Raw genomic sequence first — 15,698 nt, 5'->3', positions numbered from 1 at the left:
ATTTCGCCCGTCGCTCCGATATGAGTTCAAATTCTGCCAAGATTAAATTTGCCTTTCATCCGGTCGGGGTCCATAAAATAAATACCAGTTGAACACTGGGGTCGATATAATTGACTCTTTCCCCCCCCCCCATTCCAGAACGGCTGTCCTTGTGGCAACATTTGAAACCGTTACTATTTTTTCGTATATATATTGTGTAATTTTATCTATCCATAATATGAAAAACCCATTGCTAATCAGAGGTGAAAACCTCCGCCTTGCTAGCTTGCTTGTTCTGTGAACAGGGAATCATTCTTAAAGAACATACGCAAAACGGGACGCTACTTCTACATGGCAAAGAGAGAGAGAGAGAGAGAGAGAGAGAGAGAGAGAGAGAGAGAGAGAGAGAGTATGCGTGTGTGTGTGTGTGTGTGTGTGTGTGCGTAGTGAATTAGTGGTTGTGATTAGATCGTGGTTGGAATTGTTAGGTAGCTTTAGATAAATAAATCTTAAAATGCGGCGGAGGAAAATCCTTTTGTCCCGTAATCAGCTGTTCTGCGAAAATAGGTCGCATAACTAGACGATTCATGCATCATACACATATACACAAGCGCAGACACCTCACGCGTACACACACACGCGCGCGCGCGCGCGCACGGAAAACGCATCCATACATGCGTATAAATGCTTAGGTATTCATTCATATATAACATAACTTAAACACAAACACTCACATAAACTCGTATACACACATAGATATATGTATGTATGTGTATATGTATATATGTATTGCATAAACAATGTATGCACATACACGCACATACTTTTACACACACTCTTACACACGCACACACACACACACGAACGCACGCACGCACGCATGAACGTGTGTGGGTATTTGTGTACAAGCGTAACACGTTCACGTTCGAAATCGTAGATAAACACCACCGCTCAAATAAACGCGTATACACGAAGACACATGCGAACGCATATACGGATTCATAAACGAACGCAAGCACACACACACACACACACACACACACACACCACAGAACAGTTATTACTCACTCGCACACATACCGCACATAAATGTATCTTCAAAATCTTTGCGCTGCTGACAAATGCGATGCGTTTCTAACCCATTCCTCTCTTAGATGAAGAGAGCCGTCACTATCGTATGTGTGGCACACACACACACATATATATATATATGCATGCAAGAGAGATAAATAAATATGTGTTTGTGAGCGTATTTTATCAGTATTTTTCAGTGTACGCTAGTGTGTATGTTAGTACGTGCGGTTGGAGGGGATATCTGCGCTTGCGCGTACGGCGTGCGTGCGTGTTCCTCCAGTTTTTTTCGTCTTCTTTTATATGTTTCTTTACCGCGATGGTAAGGGGGTTTCAGCGATAGTGTGAAAACAAGCTAACTGTATGTGTGTGCGTCTGGAAAGCAGTGATGCTATCGTGAAAAGCCCAGCTAGTATGAAGAAACTACTATGCGAAGCATCATCGCAACCGTTGCTCCAGCCCTTTAAACAACTATTACCAGTTTCTAAAATGCTTTTTATCCGGTGACATGGAGTTTTACCGCCCCATCTAGCGATCATCATCATAAAGGTTAGTTTTATACTTTTAAGTTATCTTAAGAGAGAGAAAATGAAAAAATCAAAGCATCGATAATATATATATATATATAGTCATCGTAGTTTTTTTAGTTGATTTTATAAATATCGTATGTTGTATATTTCGCTCTCTGTACCTCAAGAAATCTATCTATCTATCTATCTATCTATCTGTCTATCTATCTATCCATCCCTCTATCTATCTATCTATCTATCTATCTATCTATCTATCTATCTATTCCTCTATCTATCTACCTATCTATCCATCCTTCTATCTACCTATCTATCTATCCATCCCTCTATCCATCCCTCTATCTATCTATCTATCTATCTATCTATCTATCTATCCATCTATCTATCTTGTTGTCTGCCTAACGATCTATCTGTCCGTCGGCGTATCTATTTGTTTATCTATCATACTCTCTTTCGCTCTGGTTCTTAGAAATGGACCCTTCAGTCTTTGGGAACAAATAGCAAATGGGATAGATAGCCACTGCCATTCGGAATCTGAGACCATAGATATTTTAAACGAAAGACTCACGTGGGAGTCCTGTAAACAAGAGTGGGAATGCTCATTACCACATGTTCCATGTATAAGCAGATATCCGCGAATGTGTATTTGTGTGTGTGTGTGCATATATATATACGCACACACACACACACAACTACGTACACACACACACAATGCCGGTACACATGTGGCAGTAGTCACATTTTATACTAAGGCAACAATTTATAGGAAAATTCGAAAACAAACTAGGCCGAGTACTACTCATGGTAGACGTCAGACAGACACAAACATACGTATAGACAGACATACACATGCTAGTATACACACACACACATATTGATCCATATGCATATATGCATGTACACACACACAACACATATGTGTGTGACGGCTAACATTGTCATAATTTTTTATTTTATTTGGGGCGGGATTATAATGGAAGGAAGGCATCTGTGATTTATTTAAACTCAACTCTTTGTATTTATCTGTGTCCCCTCGTCCATCGTTCCCCTGCGAGGATAAAAGAAAAAGATTATCTCTTCTTCTACACCTATATCTTTTCTCATTTTTAAAAAAATCTTCGTCTCCATTTCTCATTTCTTTCATTCTGTCGCTCTCTCGCCCCGTCTCTCACTCTACAAATACACACGCATGTATGTGTGTGTATGTATATACAAATATATATGTGTATATCTCTCTCTCTCTCTCTCTCTATATATATATATATATATATATTATATATATATATATATATGTATGTACAAATATATATATACATGTGTATCTATCTATCTATCTATCTATCTATCTCTCTCTCTCTCTCTCTCTATATATATATATATATATATATTATGTATGCATGTATATATATACAAATATATATGTATATACATGTGTATGTATGTATGTATGTATGTATGTATATACAAATATATATGTATATACATGTATATATATATATATATATATGTGTGTGTGTGTGTATGTATATACAACTAGCTAGTTTGCTTATATATATATATATACATATATATTCTTTACTTGTTCAGTCATTTGACTGCAGCCATGCTGGAGACCACACTTAATATATATATATATATATTACATATATATATATATATATATATATATATATATATATAACGATATGGCGAGAGTCATATCTATATCTGCATATACTGCATGTAATATACTTTACATATATACAGCCCTGTGTGTGTGTATATATATATATATATATATATATATATATATATATATGTACCATCACACACATACATATGCGCACATATTTGTTGCACATTCTAAAAAAAAAAAAGAGCACAACACGTGTGTGTGTGTATGTGTGTGTGTAAATAAATCTAAGAACGTTACGATTCTCACATTTTTTTTTAACCAATCTTTTTTTCACAGAGTGGTCCATAAACATCCCTACACTGATTTTCTGCTGTTGTCTTGACACGGTATGAAATTTCCCCACTACACACACACACACACACACTCGCTCGCACGCACACACATACACACGAGCACACACACACACACACACACACACAAACACATACTCACAGCAGAGCATATCTATGAAACGACTTGCGGTTTGTTTGTCCTTAAGGTCAGCCCCGTTGGAGCAGACAAGACAGACTTTATTATATATTCCAGCTGTGCTCATCCCATCTCTTTCCTTCTTTCCTTCTTTCCTTCCTTCTTTCTTTCTTTCCTTCCTTTTTTCTTTCTTTCTTTCCTTCTTTCCTTCCTTCCTTCCTTCCTTCTTTCCTTCTTTCTTGCATTCCTTCCTTCCTTCTTTCTTTCCTTCTTTTTTGCCTTCCTTCCTTCCTATTTCCTTCTTTCTTTTTGCCTTCTTTCTTTCTTTCTTTCTCTCTTTTTGCCTTCTTTCTTTCTTTCTTTCTCTCTTTTTGCCGTCTTTCTTTCTTTCTTTCTTTCTTTCTTTCTCTTTTGCCTTCTTTCTTTCTTTCTTTCTTCTTTCTTTCTTTCTTTCTCTCCTTTTTTGCCTTCTTTCTTTCTTTCTTTCTCTCCTTTTTTGCCTTCTTTCTTTCTATATCTGTGATTATATTGTCCAACGTGCATCCCTTCTATTAAGATGGTATAATGAAGATCTGTGGGAGATTTGGTTGCTATTTTTAACTGGTCGAGTGATCTTCGTTGGCTCCACGAAAAATATTTTGATCTTTAGCCTTGGTCAGGTATAGCCGGGAAGACCGATTCATGGAGAAAGACGTTCCGACCGTGAACATCATGTTTATATATTTATTCGTTTATTACGGCGGCGAGTTGGCAGAAACATTAGCACACCGGGCGAAATGCTTAACGGCATTTCGTCTGCCGTTACGTTCCGAGTTCAAATTCCGCCGAGGTCGACTTTGCCTTTCATCCTTTCGGGGGTCGATTAAATAAGTACCAGTTATGCGCTGGGGTCGATATAATCGACTTAATCCGTTTCTCTGTCCTTGTTTGTCTTCTCTGTGTTTAGCCCCTTGTGGGTAGTAAAAAATAGGTATTTCGTCTGCCGTTACGTTCTGAGTTCAAATTCCGCAGAGGTCGACTTTGCCTGTCATCCTTTCGGGGTCGATAAATTAAGTACCAGTTATGTACTAGGGTCAATCTAATCGATTGCCTTCACTCCCCAAAAATTTCGGGCCCTTTTGCCTACTGTAGAAAAGCATATTTATTCATTTATTAAATATCAAGCACTGCAAGGTGTCTCCGTCTACCTTCATTTTGCTGTTTGACTTGAGAAGAGATTTAGCTGCTACATCTAGCAGGCTAAGCGACCGCGAAGACGACCTCTCGTGAAGCGAGTAAATAAACTCGGGAAGTCACGAAGCTTTTACTCTTTTTACTCTTTCTCTTTTACTTGTTTCAGTCATTTCACTGCGGCCATGCTGGAGCACCGCCTTTAGTCGAGCAACTCGACCCCGGGACTTATTATTTTTGTAAGCCCAGTACTTATTCTATCGGTCTCTTTTGCCGAACCGCTAAGTAACGGAGACATAAACTCACCAGCATCGGTTGTCAAGCAATGCTAGGGGGACAAACACAGACACACAAACAAACACACATACATATGATTGATTGATTGATTCTAGTTTCAGCTCACGAGCTGTGGCCATGCTGTATATATATATATATATATATATATATATACATATATACGACAGGCTTCTTTCAGTTTCGGTCTACCAAATCCACTCACAAGGCATTGGTCGGCCCGGGGCTATAGCAGAAGACACTTGCCTAAGATGCCACGCAGTGGGACTGAACCCGGAACCATGTGGTTGGTTAGCAAGCTACTTACCACACAGCCACTCTTGCGCCTATTGTATATTTTTAAAGCATTCCATTATTTCGTTTTTGGATTTTGTTTGCAAGATTCTTTATGTGAGTTCGTGTGCTGAAGCATATTCTGTTGTGCCTGGGGGAGAGTCATTTTCTTTTCGTGCCTTATAATTTCACACACTCACCCGTATAATTTCCACTTATTTCTTAATTTTATTTTCATAACATTTTCGTTGTGTCTTGCAACATTTTCAATAGTCTTGACTGTCCGTTATTTACACTGCTTTCCGTGATATTTTCTTATATACTAGCACACACACACACACACACACGAACTACATATACACTCTCGCAGACGTATGCCTATGCTGGGAACAAGCCATTTTGCGAATGTTTGGGAGTCTCTTTGTATCTTTGTATTACACACACACATACACATACCCACATATATATACAGGGTGTCCCAAAAAAATGTATACACACCTTAAATAATTGTAAATTTAGGGTTTATTATAATTCGAATAATTTTCAACATGTAAAAGAATTTACAAATATCATTCTATTGTCTCGTTATCGCATGTTCTCAAACTGATGTCCGTTCTGCTCCAGACACTGCTGACAACGCGAAGCGATGGAATGGCACACATCATGGAACAATTCCCTTGGGATATTCGTACATTCATGTTCAATGGTTGCCCTCAATTGAACGACTGTTGCAGGTTTCTGTGCGTAGACTTTGTCCTTTAGGTATCCCCATAAAAAGAAGTCTAGTGGTGTGAGGTCTGGTGAACGTAGAGGGTATTCGACAAAACCTCTCCGTTCAATCCACCTGCTTGGCAAGATCCCATCAAGAAAGGATCTAACATCGCGATGGTAGTGTGGAGGTGCCCCATCTTGCTGGAAATAAAACTCTTCCTGTTCAAAGTCCTCTCTAATGCTTGGCATGACAGACTGTTGCAGCAAGTGTATACATTTTTTGGGGACACCCTGTATATAGATATACACACTGCTTAGTGTGTAGGGTGTTGTACTCATGATCGCTAGATTGTGATTTCAATTCCTAGACCGGGTGGTGCGTTTTGTTATTGAGAGAACATTTCATCTCTCGTTGCTCTGCGATCACTTCCACACCTGACGCATGCGCTTGTTCATACACCGTCGATTTGTGCAGGTCGTTCGGTAAAATCATAGCGCTCATGCGTCGTGTTTGATGCTAGAGCACCGCCTTTAGTCGAGCAAATTGACCCCAGGACTTATTCTTTGTAAGTCTAGTACTTATTCAATCGGTCTCCTTTGCCGAACCGCTAAGTTACAGGGACGTAAACACACCAACATCAGTTGTCAAGTGATGCTGGGGGGGGGGGGGGGGGCAAACACAGACACACAAACATACACCCCCCCACACATATATATACATATATACGATGGGCTTCTTTCAGTTTCCGTCTACCAAATCCACTCACAAGTCTTTGGTCGGCCCGAGGTTATAGTAGAAGACACTTGCCCAAGGGTCTACACAGTGGGACTGAACCCCAAACCATGTGGTTGGTAAGGATGAAATCATTATTTAATGAATTTATCAGTGGCCAGCATACTAAAAACACCATAATGGGTAATTTATATTAAAATTATAATACGGGTGTTGAAGGAGTGGCTGTGTGGTAAGCAGGCGCAGGAGTGGCTGTGTGTTGGGCAAGTGTCTTCTACTATAGCCTCGGGCCGACCAAAGCCATGTGAGTGGATTTGGTAGACGAAAACTGAAAGAAGTACGTCGTATATATGTATGTGTGTGTATATGTTTGTGTGTCTGTGTTTGCCCCCTCAACATCGCTTGACAACCGATGCTGGTGTGTTTATGTCCTCGTAACTTAGCAGTTCGGCAAAAGAGACCGATAGAATAAGTACTAGGCTTACAATGAATAAGTCCTGTGGTCGATTTGCTCGACTAAATGCGGTGCTCCAGCATGGCCGCAGTCAAATGACTGAAACAAGTCAAAGAGTCATATATACACACATATATATATACACAGTCATATGCATAAATATAGATGCACCCACACATGCATATATATATATATATATATATATATATATATATATATATACATACATACGTGCAAGCACACACATATGCACACACAACGATCGAATACAATAACCCTCGACTATCGCGTGTATTACGTTCCCCATCCCCACCCGCGATAGGTGAAAATCCGCGAAGTAGAAATAGTACTATATCGTATATATATATTATTATTTATTATATATCTATTTTATTATAAATACAAAACAACAGCACGGAGGAATCGACGTAAGCTTAAATATTAAACTGCGATAAGTAAACCGCAATGTGGCGAGGGATTACTGTAAGCAGACATCAGTGGATGAGCAACGGGCAACTGGTGGCCAATTGCATTTATAGATAGTAAACAAAACATATATGCCAATGTGCACACGATGAGGGTTGATCTCAACCAACGACACTTTTTCGTTGTCATATATATATAAATGCTTGGATGTATACAATACATGTGTGTATGTGCAGTGATATGTTTGAATTACCCGCGTTACGGATGTGCTGCGTTTCTGAAAACTTTGTCGCAACATAGCATTCTGTAACGTGATGCTCATTTCCCCAAAGGTTTTCATGTGTTCCGAAGATGTTCTTCTTCTTCTTCTTCTTCTTCCTTCTTCTGATGATGATGATGATGATGATGGTGATGGTGGTGGTGGTGGTGGTGGTGGTGGTGGTGGTTACTCTTTATTACGTATTAAATAACTATTTACAATATAACTAAATCATCATATGTACGCTGTGTAGTAAGGAGGTTGCTTCCAAACCACATGGTTCCGGGTTCAATCCCCACTACGTGGCACCTTGAGCCTTGTGAGTGAATTTGGTAGACGGAACCTGAAAGAAGCCTGTCGTATGTATATATAGGAGTGGCTGTGTGGTAAGTACCTTGCTTCCCAACCACATGATTCCGAGTTCAGTCCCACAGCGTGGCACTTTGGGCAAGTGTCTTCTACTATAGCCTCGGGCCCACCAAAGGCCTGTGGATGGATTTGGTAGACGGAAACTGAAAGAAGCCAGCCGTAAATATATATATATATATATATATATATCGGTTCGGCAAAAGAGACAGATAAAATAAGTATTAAGCTTACAAAGAATAAATCCTGGGGTCGATTTGTTCGACTAAAGGCGGTGCTCCAGCATGGTCGTAGTCAAATGCCTGAAACAAAAGAATATATTTGCTGGGAGTTGTGTCGTGCTCCTGTAATCCAGCTACTCGGAGGCTTGGTTGGTTGACCGGTTTGAGGATGGGAGTACTGGTAGTCGGTCTTCTATGGCGATCGGGTCTCCGCGCTAAGCTCGGCATCAATATGGTGCTGGAGAGGGAGCTCATCAGGACCAGGTTGTCTAAGGAGGGTCGCTTCGGCCCAGGGCGGAAACGCAGCAGGCAAAAGACTCCGTGTCGAGCAGTAGTGGGATCGCGCCTGTGAATAGTCGTCGGCTGGCAGCCTGTTCGATATAACTGAACACCAATCTTTTAACAAAATGGCGGTGCCCCAGCATGGCCACAGCTCAAGAGCTGAAACTGGAAAACATAAAACAAACATAAATACATACATACAGGGCGGCCCAAAAGTAGGTTTACAGTTATCACGTAGGTACCTTAAATTTCTTTTAAAAACATTTTATTACATTTAAATTTGTATCTTACAAACTGGAAAAGAAGCTTGACAAAATTAATTTACCATAGAATAATATTTTCATTTTTTTTATAAGATCTAAACTGTTGATATATGAATGCGAAAGAGATAGTTGAATAACTGTAAACCTACTTTTGGACCACCCCGTATGTATGTATGTATATATATATATATATATATGAGTACGGTACACATACAAAACAATCATTTGAAGAGAAATATTATTAGGGAAGAGATAGGAATAAATTTTTAGCTTTTAACTTGAATAAAAATTGTGATTATTGGCTCGACACATTACATCTAGTCTGATCGTTATCCCACACACCAAGATGCCGTTCCTGTTGATGCATGGAGTCTTGGACAGTTAAGGGAGTAGTTGCCTCGCTATTTGACCTAATTTTTCTTATTGTCATATAGTTTTCCTATTATAGACGTTGCAAATTTTAATTTTTCTTTTCTGGGAATGTAGTAGACTTTTTTTTTCTCCTGTATCTAAGCATCAAGTCCAACGTAATCTCTACGATACCTTCTGGTTTTATTGCCTTCACTTCGAACAGAGGATCTCTTTCTAACGATTCTGAACAAGTGTGATGCTGTATACTATATGTACTGTACGGTCAATAAAATTAAGTACGTTCAATAAAATTATGGTGGTGATTGACAGGAAAGATGATCGTGAAAATAAATTATTTCTAAAAGCAATTTATTCCATCTGTCTGTCTGTCTGTCTGTCCCTTTGGCTGTGTCACTCTTTCTCTCTCCGTCTCTCTCTTTCTCTCTCACTATATAAAAACCTCCTTCGGTCATGAATGACTATGAGATTGCACCTAGAAAGTTACCCTCCAAGGCCCAAGTCCGGGCAAGGTTGTTTATGGAAGACCAGTTGTCACCCACACATACCAGCTTCCCCTCTCCACGCTACTGATGTTATCTAAGGGAAAGGCAAAGGTCGATACAGCTTGGCACCAGTGATGCCGCAACTCATGTTTGCAGCTAAGTGCTTCATAGCAACAATCACCAGATATTATAGGTTAACCATCCGTATAAATGGCCCATATCAAATTTCAGTACAACAGTTGGAGAATATCTAACCTATGAGCTATGCGAATATGGGAATGTGTGTTGACCTGACTTCAAATACTAATGTTTTATGACCGTCCCTTCCCCCAAATTTTGGCCATTCATTACTCCTACTTCTATTAACCCATCTTAACCCAGGTTAACCCTGTCGAAATTTTGAAGATAGTTATATAAATGGGGATAACAAACATACGGAAGCGTCCAGTTAACATTTATTGCAGTAAATAAACCAAATACAATGGTTGAATAAGTACAAGCACTATTTTGCGTCCAGTTAACCTCTTTTGCAGTAAATAAATCAACGAGGACAGTGGGTTAATATGGGTTAAGATAACCTGAAAAAGTCCTTTTTATATTTCACGGTAGGCGACCAAGGTTGCCGTGTATGCAAATACGAATACAAAAGTTAAGGAATGGAGTAGATAAGATCCGAGTTGTATATGTTTGATTGCGAGTGGAACCTCGGAAGTGGTTAAATATCTTAGCGAGGTGTATACTGCAGGCTACTCGTCAGGCCAAAGGTGTCTTGATTGAATGAAAGCTTACATTGTCGAAAGGAGGTATTTGTTAGCACATGTATGTATTTGTTAGCACATGTCCAGTTTGCTGGACATTGTTGTAGAGCTGAAAAAGAGGTAATTTCTACTTTTCTCCTCTGGAAGCCATCTACTCGCAATACCAGAGGGCGCACACTCTCCTACCCTCACGTAATCTCCAGGGATACAGGCATCCAGCAACAGGACCTCCGTAATGCCATGATGGACCGTGAAGTCTGGCGTAGCATGGTAAATTCCATTGTCTCGACCACGGTCGAACAATGATGATGATGATGATGGATCGATCAGAATGTGTAAAAAGCACAATAAGAATAGAGAATATTAATGCGCGCGCGCGCGTGGTGTGTGTGTGTGTGTGTGGTGTGTGTGTGTGTGTGTGTGTGTGTGTGTGTGTGTGTGTGTGTGTAATTAATAATATCAGGGTAATAAAAATTTTATAAATTTTTACTACCAGTGGCCTAGCGTGTAGAAAAATTAGTCAATGGACTATATATTATTCATATAAATACATTTAAACACATAAGAGGTATCCGTCATAGGATTCCTTTCATGCTAGAAGGAACAGCTAAAGTCCAAACCACTACTAGGGATAAAAACTCTCCTGAACCATGGTTCCAAACTTTTTTTAGCAGTAAAAAAAGTCTGAAACCATGGTTCAGGAAATAGATGGTAAATGTTTTTAATCTTCATTCTCTTTGAGTTTTTATCCCTAATAGTTGTTTGGACTTTAGCTGCTCCTTCTAGCGTGAAAGGAATCCTATGACGGATACCTCTTATGTGCTTAAATGTACACTGTATTTATATATATATATATATATATTTAGATTTATATATATATATATGTATATTTATCGGTTTCTGTATCAAAAATTCCTAAAATATATCCGAGTACGTGCAGAATTGTGGGATGTATCCAAAAATTTATAGTTTCTACAATTTTCTTAAGTCCAGAATTTCGTAAGTAGAGTTTTTGTAACGCTGGGGGTCATTGTAGTTAAGGTTCACTTGTAGTTTAGCAAATTATTTATAGTTCATTCATAACAACTTTGTGCGCAGGTTTAGAAGTTGCATTGCAGCAAGGAAATTTTGGGTTCGATCTCACTGCACAGCATTTCGGGCAAATATCTTCTACTGTAGCCTTACGTTAATACCTTGTGCGTAATATTTGATAAACGAAAACTGTGTGGGAGCCTGTTGTACGTAATACATTCTTTTATTCTTTTACTTGTTTCAGTCATTTTGACTGCGGCCATGCTGGACCACCGCCTTTAGTCGAACACATCAACCCCAGGACTTACTCCTTTTAAGCCTAGTACTTATTCTAAAAGTTATCAAGCCATGATGAGGGAGGGGGAGGAACAAACAGAGATACACACACACTACACACACACACATATATGACGGGCTTCGTTCAGTTTCCGTCTACCAAATCAACTCACAAGGGTTTGGTCGGCCCGAGGCAATAGTAGAAGACACTTGCCCAAGGTGCCACGCAGTGGGACTGAACCCGGAACCACGTGGTTGGGAAGCAAGCTTCTTACCACACAGCCACGCCTGCGCCTATGTATATGTTTATGTAAATATGTGCTTGTATACACACATACAGCATCAACTTATGCACATGCTCGTATTTGTGTATAACGGTGTAAATCTGATCGTCGAATTGCACCACTTTACGTCAAAAAAGTAAATCTTAGCCGTTCTATAAAAAGAAATCGATCGAAGTATCAGAATGCAATAAGTATTGGCATGGATATTATTGACAAAAACATACCTCTCAAAGACGATGCTTCAACATGTTTGCAGTCCAATGAATGGCGAGAATAAATGTTGAAAAGGGCAAGAGTAATGACCAAACTCTTGTGAATACTGCATTTGTTATTTTACTAACTGATGTTGATAGTCGGAGGAAAATCACCACAGCTCTTTATTTTCACCCTCCAACGTTTTGCTTTCAACTGCGAGAGCCTCTTTTTGTATTCGCTCGACTTATTTTGAATACCAAACAGCATTCTACTGACTTGAAAAAAATAAATAAATAAGGGAATGCTAGATAATGTATTCCTGGATAAACTATGTCATCAGAAACCACACCCTATCAACTTTAAAAAGGGAGGGTCATATTGGATGATATATTCTTTGATAAACTATGTCATGAGGAAAACATGCTCTGCTTAGAGGTTGAACAGCGTTGATCACATGTTTGTCAGCTTGATCCGAGTTGTTTGACTTGAGTTTAAAAAGACAACAAATATTGAGTTTTGCATGTAATTTTGGATAGAATAAAGGCGGCTGATGCATACCTCGATGAATCCAATCAGCTGTAATCTTCTCCTTTTTATAAATACGTGCCTGTACGTATTTATAAAGTACTGGATCTCGCTATTTCATTTATTTATCTTCTTGTTTCGAACTTGATCCCTTAACAGGAAAAAATAAGGATAACTTAGATATTCGAAAGAACACAGTTTGTTGCTACAATAAGCTTCAACCCTATTGAGTGTATACCAGGACCGACTTGGAAGTATTATAGGCTCCCCGGCAAATCGAAACACTGGACCCTGTAGTATTTATTTATTGACAGCACGCCACAGTATACACATATCAAAGTTGGGCCCTTAGACTCGTGAGGCTCCAGGGTAACTGCCCAGTGTGCCCATACTTTAAGATAGCACTATTATACATCACCTCATATACCCAGGTATCAGGTCTTTAAGAATGAAAGGTCCGATTTCCTTATGTACCAAGTTTGACAGTCGTAACTCTAATGTTTTATCCTGACAATTCTTTGTTTTACAACATTGAAGAGTTACATCATCACTTTTCGAAATGCAATTCATGGTGTCTGATTATATTGTAAGCTTTCTCTTGTAAATCAATTTTTGTGCACTCATGGATAGATAAAAAATTGTGTTGATAATTTAGGTGCATTGCTTTTTGTTGCGATAAAGTAAAATAAACTTTCAGTTCAAAATCGGACACTTCATTCTTAATGACCTGATTTATGTACAATACCCAGGGCACCAATGAAGAAACCATGACGTTGTCGCTCGAACTGTTAGAGATAGCAGTAGATCTCCCTCTCTCTCAAATCACATTTTATCGTTTTAAAAAGGAAAAGGTATATTGGATTGTGTATGTAGTCACAAAAGACGGATGGCCATGGTTAGACTACCTTTGATCATAGGTCGGAGCACAAAACAAAGAAAAAGTCATTAAAAGCAAATTAGACCGTAGACTGAACACCTACGACAAAAAAGAAATAAGTAATGACTAGTTAATTGAAAAATAAATTAATTCCAACAGTTTAAGTATTCTACATGCTGACGGTAACGACGACAACATTCAGACATAGTCAAATAAATTAGTCAGGAAAGATAATGCCTAGGCTAGTAGGTGTTTCCACCTCCATTCCTAAGAGCAACTAGAAGAAGCACCCCACGAAATATTGGCAGAAAGTTTTTAGATTAATCGTAGAAAGGCTTATGTGACTGCTGTGCTTTCAGGACCGGGCACTCAGCCAAAAACACAGGCTGAAACAGTTAGATATACATCTATTTCATCATTTAGAGCAGAAAATTATAGAAGTGAAATCCAAAGGCATTGGCAACAATGTTGACCCGTGCTCGTTATCTTTGTTTCGCAGTATAGACGTGTGGTTAGCGCAATAGTTATTTGAGGCGATATGTGGGAGGGGTTAGGATGAACTTTTGAATCCTAGAACGCGCAACATGGCCATACCAGAGTTGAGAGCACCGAAACAAAGGGTATGAAGTTGACGATGTATTTCAAAAGGTCTAGTTGTAATATATGTGGCAGTTAAGGCCATTTGAAGGACTTTTGCCTCAAAGAACTGGAAAGGCTAGAAAAGTGGAAGAGTGAGGAAAGCAGCGGTGAGCTCCCGAGTAAACTACAAGACCAACAGACCCCAGTTTCTAGAGCTCTATCCGTCACAGCTCCGGAAATGACGAAGCCCACCTAATTCCCAGTCCTGGAAATAAGTGGTTAGACATCTCATCCCTCAACCATAGCAATCAGTGCCCCTCCCCACAAAAAGTGAATGCCAACGAAAGCGAGACAAAAGATGAGGGGACTCCTCCTCCTCCGGAAAGTGTCATTAGGTTCACAGCAGTATGACAGGAGGAAGCGAAGACGCAGTAGTTATGCATATTGGTTTTAAATTTTGGCACAAGGCCAGCAAGTTCGGGGGATAGGGTAAGTCGATTACATCGATCCCAGTGCTCAATCGGTACTTATTTTATCAACTCCGAAAGGATAAAACGTGAAGTCGACCTCGGCTGAATTTAATCTCCGAACGCAAAGACGGACGAGATGCGACTAAGCATTATTTTGCCCGGCATGCGAACAGTTCTTATTTCTTTATTACCTACAAGGGGCTAAACACAGAGAGGACAAACAAGGACAGACAAACGAATTAAGTTGATTACATAGACCCCAGTGCGTAACTGGTACTTAATTTATCGACCCCGAAAGGATGAAAGGCAAAGTCGACCTCGGCAGAATTTGAACTCAGAACGTAACGGCAGACGAAATACCGCTAAGCATTTCGCCCGGCGTGCTAACGATTTTGCCAGCTCGCCGCCTTAGTAGATATGTATATTAAAACATCTTTCGAAATTTTAGGTGAAATGTTTTCAGAAGACGCTTTTAAACATGCGAACGTCAGCGTATTATAAAGTGCTCATCTCCAAAATATGGCTACTGTAAAGAACCCAAATACATTGGGCTACGCCTAACCTACCAAAGCTCCAAAATTCTAAGAAGTGTCTTTGGGTACACCAGAACTCTACAAAGAATGATGGAAGGGCAGAATTGTAGTAGGCACCGACCAAAAACTGGCCATACTGTTCCGAACCGTGTTTGGGCGAGTAAACGAAAATGTTTTACACGCTTTTCAAAATTAATTAACGT

At 39.4% G+C, this 15,698-nt stretch overlaps 1 protein-coding gene across 2 annotated transcripts in view; it reads left to right on the top strand.

The window, feature by feature from the left end:
- Positions 1 to 1,277: 1,277 nt before the first annotated feature.
- LOC115212092 (DNA damage-regulated autophagy modulator protein 1-like) overlaps positions 1,278 to 15,698 on the top strand; it is a 202,225-nt gene continuing 187,804 nt past the window's right edge. For both annotated transcript variants that reach the window (XM_029780928.2, XM_029780927.2), the window contains exon 1: positions 1,278 to 1,599. The gene's annotated coding sequence lies outside the window, so the exon portion shown is untranslated. The remainder of the gene's footprint in view (positions 1,600 to 15,698) is intronic.

This window comes from Octopus sinensis, linkage group LG5 (genome assembly GCF_006345805.1).
Source record: "Octopus sinensis linkage group LG5, ASM634580v1, whole genome shotgun sequence".
In the NCBI taxonomy this organism is placed as follows: domain Eukaryota; kingdom Metazoa; phylum Mollusca; class Cephalopoda; order Octopoda; family Octopodidae; genus Octopus; species Octopus sinensis.
The sequence above is the reverse complement of the archived record's forward strand: the minus strand, read 5'-3'. Positions and strand labels throughout refer to the sequence as shown.